We start from the raw sequence: 13,947 nt of genomic DNA on the forward strand, positions 1-13,947 counted from the left end.
GAGTGTATATATAGGTCTACTAGAACACATCTACAAAAAAAAACATTTGTAGTAATAGTTCCATGCAAACATTTTCTAGAAGGTTTATCATTTACACAAGTTTTTAGAGTTCTGCTCCTCTAATCGGCTTAACAAATTTCAACCTGTTTTGGCAGTATTAGCCCTGCCTGCAATCTTGGGCTTTGGAAGACAATAAGGGTCATTTACAAAAACACCCGACAAGGATGGGATTTGAACCCATGCATGCAGAGCACAATGGATTAGCAGTCTATCGCCTTAACCACTCGGCCACCTCGTCAACTTATTTTCATTTTTTTTTTTCTTTGGTTAGTTTCCAGCTGTTTTATAACCAAACCTGATCCCTAAAAAGTGTTTTACAAATTTTGAGAAGTGTCAGTAATATGTATTCTAAATGTATTTTCCCTTATTTAAAATCAAATCTATTCTTGTTTATAAAAATGTCATTAAATGGCATGCAAGAACTAGATGAGTGTATATATAGGTCTACTAGAACACATCTACAAAAAAAAACATTTGTAGTAATAGTTCCATGCAAACATTTTCTAGAAGGTTTATCATTTACACAAGTTTTTAGAGTTCTGCTCCTCTAATCGGCTTAACAAATTTCAACCTGTTTTGGCAGTATTAGCCCTGCCTGCAATCTTGGGCTTTGGAAGACAATAAGGGTCATTTACAAAAACACCCGACGAGGATGGGATTTGAACCCATGCATGCAGAGCACAATGGATTAGCAGTCCATCGCCTTAACCACTCGGCCACCTCGTCAACTTATTTTCATTTTTTTTCTTTGGTTAGTTTCCAGCTGTTTTATAACCAAACCTGATCCCTAAAAAGTGTTTTACAAATTTTGAGAAGTGTCAGTAATATGTATTCTAAATTTTTTTTCCCTTATTTAAAATCAAATCTTTTCTTGTTTATAAAAATGTCATTAAATGGCATGCAAGAACTAGATGAGTGTATATATAGGTCTACTAGAACACATCTACAAAAAAAAACATTTGTAGTAATAGTTCCATGCAAACATTTTCTAGAAGGTTTATCATTTACACAAGTTTTTAGAGTTCTGCTCCTCTAATCGGCTTAACAAATTTCAACCTGTTTTGGCAGTATTAGCCCTGCCTGCAATCTTGGGCTTTGGAAGACAATAATGGTCATTTACAAAAACACCCGACGAGGATGGGATGCAGAGCACAATGGATTAGCAGTCCATCGCCTTAACCACTCGGCCACCTCGTCAACTTATTTTCATTTTTTTCTTTGGTTAGTTTCCAGCTGTTTTATAACCAAACCTGATCCCTAAAAAGTGTTTTACAAATTTTGAGAAGTGTCAGTAATATGTATTCTAAATTTATTTTCCCTTATTTAAAATCAAATCTATTCTTGTTTATAAAAATGTCATTAAATGGCATGCAAGAACTAGATGAGTGTATATATAGGTCTACTAGAACACATCTACAAAAAAAACATTTGTAGTAATAGTTCCATGCAAACATTTTCTAGAAGGTTTATCATTTACACAAGTTTTTAGAGTTCTGCTCCTCTAATCGGCTTAACAAATTTCAACCTGTTTTGGCAGTATTAGCCCTGCCTGCAATCTTGGGCTTTGGAAGACAATAAGGGTCATTTCCAAAAACACCTGACGAGGATGGGATTTGAACCCATGCATGCAGAGCACAATGGATTAGCAGTCCATCACCTTAACCACTCGGCCACCTCGTCAACTTATTTTCATTTTTTTCATTTTTTTCTTTGGTTAGTTTCCAGCTGTTTTATAACCAAACCTGATCCCTAAAAAGTGTTTTACAAATTTTGAGAAGTGTCAGTAATATGTATTCTAAATTTATTTTCCCTTATTTAAAATCAAATCTTTTCTTGTTTATAAAAATGTCATTAAATGGCATGCAAGAACTAGATGAGTGTATATATAGGTCTACTAGAACACATCTACAAAAAAAAACATTTGTAGTAATAGTTCCATGCAAACATTTTCTAGAAGGTTTATCATTTACACAAGTTTTTAGAGTTCTGCTCCTCTAATCGGCTTAACAAATTTCAACCTGTTTTGGCAGTATTAGCCCTGCCTGCAATCTTGGGCTTTGGAAGACAATAAGGGTCATTTACAAAAACACCCAACGAGGATGGGATTTGAACCCATGCATGCAGAGCACAATGGATTAGCAGTCTATCGCCTTAACCACTCGGCCACCTCGTCAACTTATTTTCATTTTTTTTCTTTGGTTAGTTTCCAGCTGTTTTATAACCAAACCTGATCCCTAAAAAGTGTTTTACAAATTTTGAGAAGTGTCAGTAATATGTATTCTAAATTTTTTTTCCCTTATTTAAAATCAAATCTTTTCTTGTTTATAAAAATGTCATTAAATGGCATGCAAGAACTAGATGAGTGTATATATAGGTCTACTAGAACACATCTACAAAAAAAAACATTTGTAGTAATAGTTCCATGCAAACATTTTCTAGAAGGTTTATCATTTACACAAGTTTTTAGAGTTCTGCTCCTCTAATCGGCTTAACAAATTTCAACCTGTTTTGGCAGTATTAGCCCTGCCTGCAATCTTGGGCTTTGGAAGACAATAATGGTCATTTACAAAAACACCCGACGAGGATGGGATTTGAACCCATGCATGCAGAGCACAATGGACAGTCTATCGCCTTAACCACTCGGCCACCTCGTCAACTTATTTTCATTTTTTTTCTTTGGTTAGTTTCCAGCTGTTTTATAACCAAACCTGATCTCTAAAAAGTGTTTTACAAATTTTGAGAAGTGTCAGTAATATGTATTCTAAATTTTTTTTCCCTTATTTAAAATCAAATCTTTTCTTGTTTATAAAAATGTCATTAAATGGCATGCAAAAACTAGATGAGTGTATATATAGGTCTACTAGAACACATCTACAAAAAAAAACATTTGTAGTAATAGTTCCATGCAAACATTTTCTAGAAGGTTTATCATTTACACAAGTTTTTAGAGTTCTGCTCCTCTAATCGGCTTAACAAATTTCAACCTGTTTTGGCAGTATTAGCCCTGCCTGCAATCTTGGGCTTTGGAAGACAATAATGGTCATTTACAAAAACACCCGACGAGGATGGGATTTGAACCCATGCATGCAGAGCACAATGGATTAGCAGTCCATCGCCTTAACCACTCGGCCACCTCATCAACTTATTTTCATTTTTTTTCTTTGGTTAGTTTCCAGCTGTTTTATAACCAAACCTGATCCCTAAAAAGTGTTTTACAAATTTTGAGAAGTGTCAGTAATATGTATTCTAATTTTTTTTTCCCTTATTTAAAATCAAATCTTTTCTTGTTTATAAAAATGTCATTAAATGGCATGCAAGAACTAGATGAGTGTATATATAGGTCTACTAGAACACATCTACAAAAAAAAACATTTGTAGTAATAGTTCCATGCAAACATTTTCTAGAAGGTTTATCATTTACACAAGTTTTTAGAGTTCTGCTCCTCTAATCGGCTTAACAAATTTCAACCTGTTTTGGCAGTATTAGCCCTGCCTGCAATCTTGGGCTTTGGAAGACAATAATGGTCATTTACAAAAACACCCGACGAGGATGGGATGCAGAGCACAATGGATTAGCAGTCCATCGCCTTAACCACTCGGCCACCTCGTCAACTTATTTTCATTTTTTTCTTTGGTTAGTTTCCAGCTGTTTTATAACCAAACCTGATCCCTAAAAAGTGTTTTACAAATTTTGAGAAGTGTCAGTAATATGTATTCTAAATTTATTTTCCCTTATTTAAAATCAAATCTATTCTTGTTTATAAAAATGTCATTAAATGGCATGCAAGAACTAGATGAGTGTATATATAGGTCTACTAGAACACATCTACAAAAAAAACATTTGTAGTAATAGTTCCATGCAAACATTTTCTAGAAGGTTTATCATTTACACAAGTTTTTAGAGTTCTGCTCCTCTAATCGGCTTAACAAATTTCAACCTGTTTTGGCAGTATTAGCCCTGCCTGCAATCTTGGGCTTTGGAAGACAATAAGGGTCATTTCCAAAAACACCTGACGAGGATGGGATTTGAACCCATGCATGCAGAGCACAATGGATTAGCAGTCCATCGCCTTAACCACTCGGCCACCTCGTCAACTTATTTTCATTTTTTTCTTTGGTTAGTTTCCAGCTGTTTTATAACCAAACCTGATCCCTAAAAAGTGTTTTACAAATTTTGAGAAGTGTCAGTAATATGTATTCTAAATTTATTTTCCCTTATTTAAAATCAAATCTTTTCTTGTTTATAAAAATGTCATTAAATGGCATGCAAGAACTAGATGAGTGTATATATAGGTCTACTAGAACACATCTACAAAAAAAAACATTTGTAGTAATAGTTCCATGCAAACATTTTCTAGAAGGTTTATCATTTACACAAGTTTTTAGAGTTCTGCTCCTCTAATCGGCTTAACAAATTTCAACCTGTTTTGGCAGTATTAGCCCTGCCTGCAATCTTGGGCTTTGGAAGACAATAAGGGTCATTTACAAAAACACCCAACGAGGATGGGATTTGAACCCATGCATGCAGAGCACAATGGATTAGCAGTCTATCGCCTTAACCACTCGGCCACCTCGTCAACTTATTTTCATTTTTTTTCTTTGGTTAGTTTCCAGCTGTTTTATAACCAAACCTGATCCCTAAAAAGTGTTTTACAAATTTTGAGAAGTGTCAGTAATATGTATTCTAAATTTTTTTTCCCTTATTTAAAATCAAATCTTTTCTTGTTTATAAAAATGTCATTAAATGGCATGCAAGAACTAGATGAGTGTATATATAGGTCTACTAGAACACATCTACAAAAAAAAACATTTGTAGTAATAGTTCCATGCAAACATTTTCTAGAAGGTTTATCATTTACACAAGTTTTTAGAGTTCTGCTCCTCTAATCGGCTTAACAAATTTCAACCTGTTTTGGCAGTATTAGCCCTGCCTGCAATCTTGGGCTTTGGAAGACAATAATGGTCATTTACAAAAACACCCGACGAGGATGGGATTTGAACCCATGCATGCAGAGCACAATGGATTAGCAGTCTATCGCCTTAACCACTCGGCCACCTCGTCAACTTATTTTCATTTTTTTTCTTTGGTTAGTTTCCAGCTGTTTTATAACCAAACCTGATCTCTAAAAAGTGTTTTACAAATTTTGAGAAGTGTCAGTAATATGTATTCTAAATTTTTTTTCCCTTATTTAAAATCAAATCTTTTCTTGTTTATAAAAATGTCATTAAATGGCATGCAAGAACTAGATGAGTGTATATATAGGTCTACTAGAACACATCTACAAAAAAAAACATTTGTAGTAATAGTTCCATGCAAACATTTTCTAGAAGGTTTATCATTTACACAAGTTTTTAGAGTTCTGCTCCTCTAATCGGCTTAACAAATTTCAACCTGTTTTGGCAGTATTAGCCCTGCCTGCAATCTTGGGCTTTGGAAGACAATAATGGTCATTTACAAAAACACCCAACGAGGATGGGATTTGAACCCATGCATGCAGAGCACAATGGATTAGCAGTCTATCGCCTTAACCACTCGGCCACCACGTCAACTTATTTTCATTTTTTTTCTTTGGTTAGTTTCCAGCTGTTTTATAACCAAACCTGATCCCTAAAAAGTGTTTTACAAATTTTGAGAAGTGTCAGTAATATGTATTCTAAATTTTTTTTCCCTTATTTAAAATCAAATCTTTTCTTGTTTATAAAAATGTCATTAAATGGCATGCAAGAACTAGATGAGTGTATATGAGTTCTGCTCCTCTAATCGGCTTAACAAATTTCAACCTGTTTTGGCAGTATTAGCCCTGCCTGCAATCTTGGGCTTTGGAAGACAATAATGGTCATTTACAAAAACACCCGACGAGGATGGGATTTGAACCCATGCATGCAGAGCACAATGGATTAGCAGTCCATCGCCTTAACCACTCGGCCACCTCGTCAACTTATTTTCAATTTCATTTTTTTTCTTTGGTTAGTTTCCAGCTGTTTTATAACCAAACCTGATCCCTAAAAAGTGTTTTACAAATTTTGAGAAGTGTCAGTAATATGTATTCTAAATTTATTTTCCCTTATTTAAAATCAAATCTTTTCTTGTTTATAAAAATGTCATTAAATGGCATGCAAGAACTAGATGAGTGTATATATAGGTCTACTAGAACACATCTACAAAAAAAAACATTTGTAGTAATAGTTCCATGCAAACATTTTCTAGAAGGTTTATCATTTACACAAGTTTTTAGAGTTCTGCTCCTCTAATCGGCTTAACAAATTTCAACCTGTTTTGGCAGTATTAGCCCTGCCTGCAATCTTGGGCTTTGGAAGACAATAAGGGTCATTTACAAAAACACCCAACAAGGATGGGATTTGAACCCATGCATGCAGAGCACAATGGATTAGCAGTCTATCGCCTTAACCACTCGGCCACCTCATCAACTTATTTTCATTTTTTTTTTCTTTGGTTAGTTTCCAGCTGTTTTATAACCAAACCTGATCCCTAAAAAGTGTTTTACAAATTTTGAGAAGTGTCAGTAATATGTATTCTAAATGTATTTTCCCTTATTTAAAATCAAATCTATTCTTGTTTATAAAAATGTCATTAAATGGCATGCAAGAACTAGATGAGTGTATATATAGGTCTACTAGAACACATCTACAAAGAAAAACATTTGTAGTAATAGTTCCATGCAAACATTTTCTAGAAGGTTTATCATTTACACAAGTTTTTAGAGTTCTGCTCCTCTAATCGGCTTAACAAATTTCAACCTGTTTTGGCAGTATTAGCCCTGCCTGCAATCTTGGGCTTTGGAAGACAATAAGGGTCATTTACAAAAACACCCGACGAGGATGGGATTTGAACCCATGCATGCAGAGCACAATGGATTAGCAGTCCATCGCCTTAACCACTCGGCCACCTCGTCAACTTATTTTCATTTTTTTTCTTTGGTTAGTTTCCAGCTGTTTTATAACCAAACCTGATCCCTAAAAAGTGTTTTACAAATTTTGAGTAGTGTCAGTAATATGTATTCTAAATTTTTTTTCCCTTATTTAAAATCAAATCTTTTCTTGTTTATAAAAATGTCATTAAATGGCATGCAAGAACTAGATGAGTGTATATATAGGTCTACTAGAACACATCTACAAAAAAAAACATTTGTAGTAATAGTTCCATGCAAACATTTTCTAGAAGGTTTATCATTTACACAAGTTTTTAGAGTTCTGCTCCTCTAATCGGCTTAACAAATTTCAACCTGTTTTGGCAGTATTAGCCCTGCCTGCAATCTTGGGCTTTGGAAGACAATAAGGGTCATTTACAAAAACACCCGACGAGGATGGGATTTGAACCCATGCATGCAGAGCACAATGGATTAGCAGTCCATCGCCTTAACCACTCGGCCACCTCGTCAACTTATTTTCATTTTTTTTTCTTTGGTTAGTTTCCAGCTGTTTTATAACCAAACCTGATCCCTAAAAAGTGTTTTACAAATTTTGAGAAGTGTCAGTAATATGTATTCTAAATTTTTTTTCCCTTATTTAAAATCAAATCTTTTCTTGTTTATAAAAATGTCATTAAATGGCATGCAAGAACTAGATGAGTGTATATATAGGTCTACTAGAACACATCTACAAAAAAAAACATTTGTAGTAATAGTTCCATGCAAACATTTTCTAGAAGGTTTATCATTTACGCAAGTTTTTAGAGTTCTGCTCCTCTAATCGGCTTAACAAATTTCAACCTGTTTTGGCAGTATTAGCCCTGCCTGCAATCTTGGGCTTTGGAAGACAATAATGGTCATTTACAAAAACACCCGACGAGGATGGGATGCAGAGCACAATGGATTAGCAGTCCATCGCCTTAACCACTCGGCCACCTCGTCAAATTATTTTCATTTTTTTCTTTGGTTAGTTTCCAGCTGTTTTATAACCAAACCTGATCCCTAAAAAGTGTTTTACAAATTATGAGAAGTGTCAGTAATATGTATTCTAAATTTATTTTCCCTTATTTAAAATCAAATCTATTCTTGTTTATAAAAATGTCATTAAATGGCATGCAAGAACTAGATGAGTGTATATATAGGTCTACTAGAACACATCTACAAAAAAAACATTTGTAGTAATAGTTCCATGCAAACATTTTCTAGAAGGTTTATCATTTACACAAGTTTTTAGAGTTCTGCTCCTCTAATCGGCTTAACAAATTTCAACCTGTTTTGGCAGTATTAGCCCTGCCTGCAATCTTGGGCTTTGGAAGACAATAAGGGTCATTTCCAAAAACACCTGACGAGGATGGGATTTGAACCCATGCATGCAGAGCACAATGGATTAGCAGTCCATCGCCTTAACCACTCGGCCACCTCGTCAACTTATTTTCATTTTTTTCTTTGGTTAGTTTCCAGCTGTTTTATAACCAAACCTGATCCCTAAAAAGTGTTTTACAAATTTTGAGAAGTGTCAGTAATATGTATTCTAAATTTATTTTCCCTTATTTAAAATCAAATCTTTTCTTGTTTATAAAAATGTCATTAAATGGCATGCAAGAACTAGATGAGTGTATATATAGGTCTACTAGAACACATCTACAAAAAAAACATTTGTAGTAATAGTTCCATGCAAACATTTTCTAGAAGGTTTATCATTTACACAAGTTTTTAGAGTTCTGCTCCTCTAATCGGCTTAACAAATTTCAACCTGTTTTGGCAGTATTAGCCCTGCCTGCAATCTTGGGCTTTGGAAGACAATAAGGGTCATTTACAAAAACACCCGACGAGGATGGGATGCAGAGCACAATGGATTAGCAGTCCATCGCCTTAACCACTCGGCCACCTCGTCAACTTATTTTCATTTTTTTCTTTGGTTAGTTTCCAGCTGTTTTATAACCAAACCTGATCCCTAAAAAGTGTTTTACAAATTTTGAGAAGTGTCAGTAATATGTATTCTAAATTTATTTTCCCTTATTTAAAATCAAATCTTTTCTTGTTTATAAAAATGTCATTAAATGGCATGCAAGAACTAGATGAGTGTATATATAGGTCTACTAGAACACATCTACAAAAAAAAACATTTGTAGTAATAGTTCCATGCAAACATTTTCTAGAAGGTTTATCATTTACACAAGTTTTTAGAGTTCTGCTCCTCTAATCGGCTTAACAAATTTCAACCTGTTTTGGCAGTATTAGCCCTGCCTGCAATCTTGGGCTTTGGAAGACAATAAGGGTCATTTACAAAAACACCCGACGAGGATGGGATTTGAACCCATGCATGCAGAGCACAATGGATTAGCAGTCCATCGCCTTAACCACTCGGCCACCTCGTCAACTTATTTTCATTTTTTTTCTTTGGTTAGTTTCCAGCTGTTTTATAACCAAACCTGATCCCTAAAAAGTGTTTTACAAATTTTGAGTAGTGTCAGTAATATGTATTCTAAATTTTTTTTCCCTTATTTAAAATCAAATCTTTTCTTGTTTATAAAAATGTCATTAAATGGCATGCAAGAACTAGATGAGTGTATATATAGGTCTACTAGAACACATCTACAAAAAAAAACATTTGTAGTAATAGTTCCATGCAAACATTTTCTAGAAGGTTTATCATTTACACAAGTTTTTAGAGTTCTGCTCCTCTAATCGGCTTAACAAATTTCAACCTGTTTTGGCAGTATTAGCCCTGCCTGCAATCTTGGGCTTTGGAAGACAATAAGGGTCATTTACAAAAACACCCGACGAGGATGGGATTTGAACCCATGCATGCAGAGCACAATGGATTAGCAGTCCATCGCCTTAACCACTCGGCCACCTCGTCAACTTATTTTCATTTTTTTTTCTTTGGTTAGTTTCCAGCTGTTTTATAACCAAACCTGATCCCTAAAAAGTGTTTTACAAATTTTGAGAAGTGTCAGTAATATGTATTCTAAATTTTTTTTCCCTTATTTAAAATCAAATCTTTTCTTGTTTATAAAAATGTCATTAAATGGCATGCAAGAACTAGATGAGTGTATATATAGGTCTACTAGAACACATCTACAAAAAAAAACATTTGTAGTAATAGTTCCATGCAAACATTTTCTAGAAGGTTTATCATTTACACAAGTTTTTAGAGTTCTGCTCCTCTAATCGGCTTAACAAATTTCAACCTGTTTTGGCAGTATTAGCCCTGCCTGCAATCTTGGGCTTTGGAAGACAATAATGGTCATTTACAAAAACACCCGACGAGGATGGGATGCAGAGCACAATGGATTAGCAGTCCATCGCCTTAACCACTCGGCCACCTCGTCAACTTATTTTCATTTTTTTCTTTGGTTAGTTTCCAGCTGTTTTATAACCAAACCTGATCCCTAAAAAGTGTTTTACAAATTTTGAGAAGTGTCAGTAATATGTATTCTAAATTTATTTTCCCTTATTTAAAATCAAATCTTTTCTTGTTTATAAAAATGTCATTAAATGGCATGCAAGAACTAGATGAGTGTATATATAGGTCTACTAGAACACATCTACAAAAAAAACATTTGTAGTAATAGTTCCATGCAAACATTTTCTAGAAGGTTTATCATTTACACAAGTTTTTAGAGTTCTGCTCCTCTAATCGGCTTAACAAATTTCAACCTGTTTTGGCAGTATTAGCCCTGCCTGCAATCTTGGGCTTTGGAAGACAATAAGGGTCATTTACAAAAACACCCGACGAGGATGGGATTTGAACCCATGCATGCAGAGCACAATGGATTAGCAGTCCATCGCCTTAACCACTCGGCCACCTCGTCAACTTATTTTCCTTTTTTTTCTTTGGTTAGTTTCCAGCTGTTTTATAACCAAACCTGATCCCTAAAAAGTGTTTTACAAATTTTGAGAAGTGTCAGTAATATGTATTCTAAATTTATTTTCCCTTATTTAAAATCAAATCTTTTCTTGTTTATAAAAATGTCATTAAATGGCATGCAAGAACTAGATGAGTGTATATATAGGTCTACTAGAACACATCTACAAAAAAAACATTTGTAGTAATAGTTCCATGCAAACATTTTCTAGAAGGTTTATCATTTACACAAGTTTTTAGAGTTCTGCTCCTCTAATCGGCTTAACAAATTTCAACCTGTTTTGGCAGTATTAGCCCTGCCTGCAATCTTGGGCTTTGGAAGACAATAAGGGTCATTTACAAAAACACCCGACGAGGATGGGATTTGAACCCATGCATGCAGAGCACAATGGATTAGCTGTCCATCGCCTTAACCACTTGGCCACCTCGTCAACTTATTTTCATTTTTTTTTTCTTTGGTTAGTTTCCAGCTGTTTTATAACCAAACCTGATCCCTAAAAAGTGTTTTACAAATTTTGAGAAGTGTCAGTAATATGTATTCTAAATTTATTTTCCCTTATTTAAAATCAAATCTTTTCTTGTTTATAAAAATGTCATTAAATGGCATGCAAGAACTAGATGAGTGTATATATAGGTCTACTAGAACACATCTACAAAAAAAAACATTTGTAGTAATAGTTCCATGCAAACATTTTCTAGAAGGTTTATCATTTACACAAGTTTTTAGAGTTCTGCTCCTCTAATCGGCTTAACAAATTTCAACCTGTTTTGGCAGTATTAGCCCTGCCTGCAATCTTGGGCTTTGGAAGACAATAATGGTCATTTACAAAAACACCCGACGAGGATGGGATTTGAACCCATGCATGCAGAGCACAATGGATTAGCAGTCTATCGCCTTAACCACTCGGCCACCTCGTCAACTTATTTTCATTTTTTTTCTTTGGTTAGTTTCCAGCTGTTTTATAACCAAACCTGATCCCTAAAAAGTGTTTTACAAATTTTGAGAAGTGTCAGTAATATGTATTCTAAATTTTTTTTCCCTTATTTAAAATCAAATCTTTTCTTGTTTATAAAAATGTCATTAAATGGCATGCAAGAACTAGATGAGTGTATATATAGGTCTACTAGAACACATCTACAAAAAAAAACATTTGTAGTAATAGTTCCATGCAAACATTTTCTAGAAGGTTTATCATTTATCCAAGTTTTTAGAGTTCTGCTCCTCTAATCGGCTTAACAAATTTCAACCTGTTTTGGCAGTATTAGCCCTGCCTGCAATCTTGGGCTTTGGAAGACAATAAGGGTCATTTCCAAAAACACCCGACGAGGATGGGATTTGAACCCATGCATGCAGAGCACAATGGATTAGCAGTTCATCGCCTTAACCACTCGGCCACCTCGTCAACTTATTTTCATTTTTTTTCTTTGGTTAGTTTCCAGCTGTTTTATAACCAAACCTGATCCCTAAAAAGTGTTTTACAAATTTTGAGAAGTGTCAGTAATATGTATTCTAAATTTTTTTTCCCTTATTTAAAATCAAATCTTTTCTTGTTTATAAAAATGTCATTAAATGGCATGCAAGAACTAGATGAGTGTATATATAGGTCTACTAGAACACATCTACAAAAAAAAACATTTGTAGTAATAGTTCCATGCAAACATTTTCTAGAAGGTTTATCATTTATCCAAGTTTTTAGAGTTCTGCTCCTCTAATCGGCTTAACAAATTTCAACCTGTTTTGGCAGTATTAGCCCTGCCTGCAATCTTGGGCTTTGGAAGACAATAAGGGTCATTTCCAAAAACACCCGACGAGGATGGGATTTGAACCCATGCATGCAGAGCACAATGGATTAGCAGTTCATCGCCTTAACCACTCGGCCACCTCGTCAACTCATTTTCATTTTTTTTCTTTGGTTAGTTTCCAGCTGTTTTATAACCAAACCTGATCCCTAAAAAGTGTTTTACAAATTTTGAGAAGTGTCAGTAATATGTATTCTAAATTTATTTTCCCTTATTTAAAATCAAATCTTTTCTTGTTTATAAAAATGTCATTAAATGGCATGCAAGAACTAGATGAGTGTATATATAGGTCTACTAGAACACATCTACAAAAAAAAACATTTGTAGTAATAGTTCCATGCAAACATTTTCTAGAAGGTTTATCATTTACACAAGTTTTTAGAGTTCTGCTCCTCTAATCGGCTTAACAAATTTCAACCTGTTTTGGCAGTATTAGCCCTGCCTGCAATCTTGGGCTTTGGAAGACAATAATGGTCATTTACAAAAACACCCAACGAGGATGGGATTTGAACCCATGCATGCAGAGCACAATGGATTAGCAGTCTATCGCCTTAACCACTCGGCCACCTCGTCAACTTATTTTCATTTTTTTTCTTTGGTTAGTTTCCAGCTGTTTTATAACCAAACCTGATCCCTAAAAAGTGTTTTACAAATTTGGAGAAGTGTCAGTAATATGTATTCTAAATTTTTTTTCCCTTATTTAAAATCAAATCTTTTCTTGTTTATAAAAATGTCATTAAATGGCATGCAAGAACTAGATGAGTGTATATATAGGTCTACTAGAACACATCTACAAAAAAAAACATTTGTAGTAATAGTTCCATGCAAACATTTTCTAGAAGGTTTATCATTTACCCAAGTTTTTAGAGTTCTGCTCCTCTAATCGGCTTAACAAATTTCAACCTGTTTTGGCAGTATTAGCCCTGCCTGCAATCTTGGGCTTTGGAAGACAATAAGGGTCATTTACAAAAACACCCGACGAGGATGGGATTTGAACCCATGCATGCAGAGCACAATGGATTAGCAGTCCATCACCTTAACCACTCGGCCACCTCATCAACTTATTTTCATTTTCATTTTTTTTCTTTGGTTAGTTTCCAGCTGTTTTATAACCAAACCTGATCCCTAAAAAGTGTTTTACAAATTTTGAGAAGTGTCAGTAAAATGTATTCTAAATTTTTTTTCCCTTATTTAAAATCAAATCTTTTCTTGTTTATAAAAATGTCATTAAATGGCATGCAAGAACTAGATGAGTGTATATATAGGTCTACTAGAACACATCTACAA

The 13,947-nt window shown here is 34.4% G+C and overlaps 20 non-coding genes across 20 annotated transcripts; all 20 read right to left on the bottom strand.

Moving 5' to 3' along the window:
* Positions 1-216: 216 nt before the first annotated feature.
* On the bottom strand, positions 217-298 carry TRNAS-GCU (transfer RNA serine (anticodon GCU)). The gene has a single exon. It is a non-coding gene; the product is annotated as a tRNA-Ser (tRNA).
* A 406-nt stretch (positions 299-704) lies between these two features.
* TRNAS-GCU (transfer RNA serine (anticodon GCU)) lies at positions 705-786 on the bottom strand. The gene has a single exon. It is a non-coding gene; the product is annotated as a tRNA-Ser (tRNA).
* An 872-nt stretch (positions 787-1,658) lies between these two features.
* TRNAS-GCU (transfer RNA serine (anticodon GCU)) lies at positions 1,659-1,740 on the bottom strand. Its single transcript has one exon. It is a non-coding gene; the product is annotated as a tRNA-Ser (tRNA).
* Positions 1,741-2,151: 411 nt separating this feature from the next.
* Positions 2,152-2,233, bottom strand: TRNAS-GCU (transfer RNA serine (anticodon GCU)). The gene has a single exon. It is a non-coding gene; the product is annotated as a tRNA-Ser (tRNA).
* Positions 2,234-3,117: 884 nt separating this feature from the next.
* On the bottom strand, positions 3,118-3,199 carry TRNAS-GCU (transfer RNA serine (anticodon GCU)). The gene has a single exon. It is a non-coding gene; the product is annotated as a tRNA-Ser (tRNA).
* An 872-nt stretch (positions 3,200-4,071) lies between these two features.
* TRNAS-GCU (transfer RNA serine (anticodon GCU)) lies at positions 4,072-4,153 on the bottom strand. Its single transcript has one exon. It is a non-coding gene; the product is annotated as a tRNA-Ser (tRNA).
* A 402-nt stretch (positions 4,154-4,555) lies between these two features.
* TRNAS-GCU (transfer RNA serine (anticodon GCU)) lies at positions 4,556-4,637 on the bottom strand. Its single transcript has one exon. It is a non-coding gene; the product is annotated as a tRNA-Ser (tRNA).
* A 403-nt stretch (positions 4,638-5,040) lies between these two features.
* Positions 5,041-5,122, bottom strand: TRNAS-GCU (transfer RNA serine (anticodon GCU)). The gene has a single exon. It is a non-coding gene; the product is annotated as a tRNA-Ser (tRNA).
* Positions 5,123-5,914: 792 nt separating this feature from the next.
* TRNAS-GCU (transfer RNA serine (anticodon GCU)) lies at positions 5,915-5,996 on the bottom strand. The gene has a single exon. It is a non-coding gene; the product is annotated as a tRNA-Ser (tRNA).
* Positions 5,997-6,892: 896 nt separating this feature from the next.
* On the bottom strand, positions 6,893-6,974 carry TRNAS-GCU (transfer RNA serine (anticodon GCU)). Its single transcript has one exon. It is a non-coding gene; the product is annotated as a tRNA-Ser (tRNA).
* Positions 6,975-7,377: 403 nt separating this feature from the next.
* On the bottom strand, positions 7,378-7,459 carry TRNAS-GCU (transfer RNA serine (anticodon GCU)). The gene has a single exon. It is a non-coding gene; the product is annotated as a tRNA-Ser (tRNA).
* An 873-nt stretch (positions 7,460-8,332) lies between these two features.
* On the bottom strand, positions 8,333-8,414 carry TRNAS-GCU (transfer RNA serine (anticodon GCU)). Its single transcript has one exon. It is a non-coding gene; the product is annotated as a tRNA-Ser (tRNA).
* Positions 8,415-9,285: 871 nt separating this feature from the next.
* On the bottom strand, positions 9,286-9,367 carry TRNAS-GCU (transfer RNA serine (anticodon GCU)). The gene has a single exon. It is a non-coding gene; the product is annotated as a tRNA-Ser (tRNA).
* A 403-nt stretch (positions 9,368-9,770) lies between these two features.
* On the bottom strand, positions 9,771-9,852 carry TRNAS-GCU (transfer RNA serine (anticodon GCU)). The gene has a single exon. It is a non-coding gene; the product is annotated as a tRNA-Ser (tRNA).
* Positions 9,853-10,725: 873 nt separating this feature from the next.
* On the bottom strand, positions 10,726-10,807 carry TRNAS-GCU (transfer RNA serine (anticodon GCU)). The gene has a single exon. It is a non-coding gene; the product is annotated as a tRNA-Ser (tRNA).
* Positions 10,808-11,696: 889 nt separating this feature from the next.
* TRNAS-GCU (transfer RNA serine (anticodon GCU)) lies at positions 11,697-11,778 on the bottom strand. Its single transcript has one exon. It is a non-coding gene; the product is annotated as a tRNA-Ser (tRNA).
* Positions 11,779-12,181: 403 nt separating this feature from the next.
* Positions 12,182-12,263, bottom strand: TRNAS-GCU (transfer RNA serine (anticodon GCU)). The gene has a single exon. It is a non-coding gene; the product is annotated as a tRNA-Ser (tRNA).
* Positions 12,264-12,666: 403 nt separating this feature from the next.
* On the bottom strand, positions 12,667-12,748 carry TRNAS-GCU (transfer RNA serine (anticodon GCU)). Its single transcript has one exon. It is a non-coding gene; the product is annotated as a tRNA-Ser (tRNA).
* Positions 12,749-13,151: 403 nt separating this feature from the next.
* On the bottom strand, positions 13,152-13,233 carry TRNAS-GCU (transfer RNA serine (anticodon GCU)). The gene has a single exon. It is a non-coding gene; the product is annotated as a tRNA-Ser (tRNA).
* A 403-nt stretch (positions 13,234-13,636) lies between these two features.
* Positions 13,637-13,718, bottom strand: TRNAS-GCU (transfer RNA serine (anticodon GCU)). Its single transcript has one exon. It is a non-coding gene; the product is annotated as a tRNA-Ser (tRNA).
* Between the last annotated feature and the right edge of the window lie 229 nt (positions 13,719-13,947).

Source organism: Rhinoderma darwinii, unplaced genomic scaffold (genome assembly GCF_050947455.1).
Source record: "Rhinoderma darwinii isolate aRhiDar2 unplaced genomic scaffold, aRhiDar2.hap1 Scaffold_554, whole genome shotgun sequence".
In the NCBI taxonomy this organism is placed as follows: domain Eukaryota; kingdom Metazoa; phylum Chordata; class Amphibia; order Anura; family Rhinodermatidae; genus Rhinoderma; species Rhinoderma darwinii.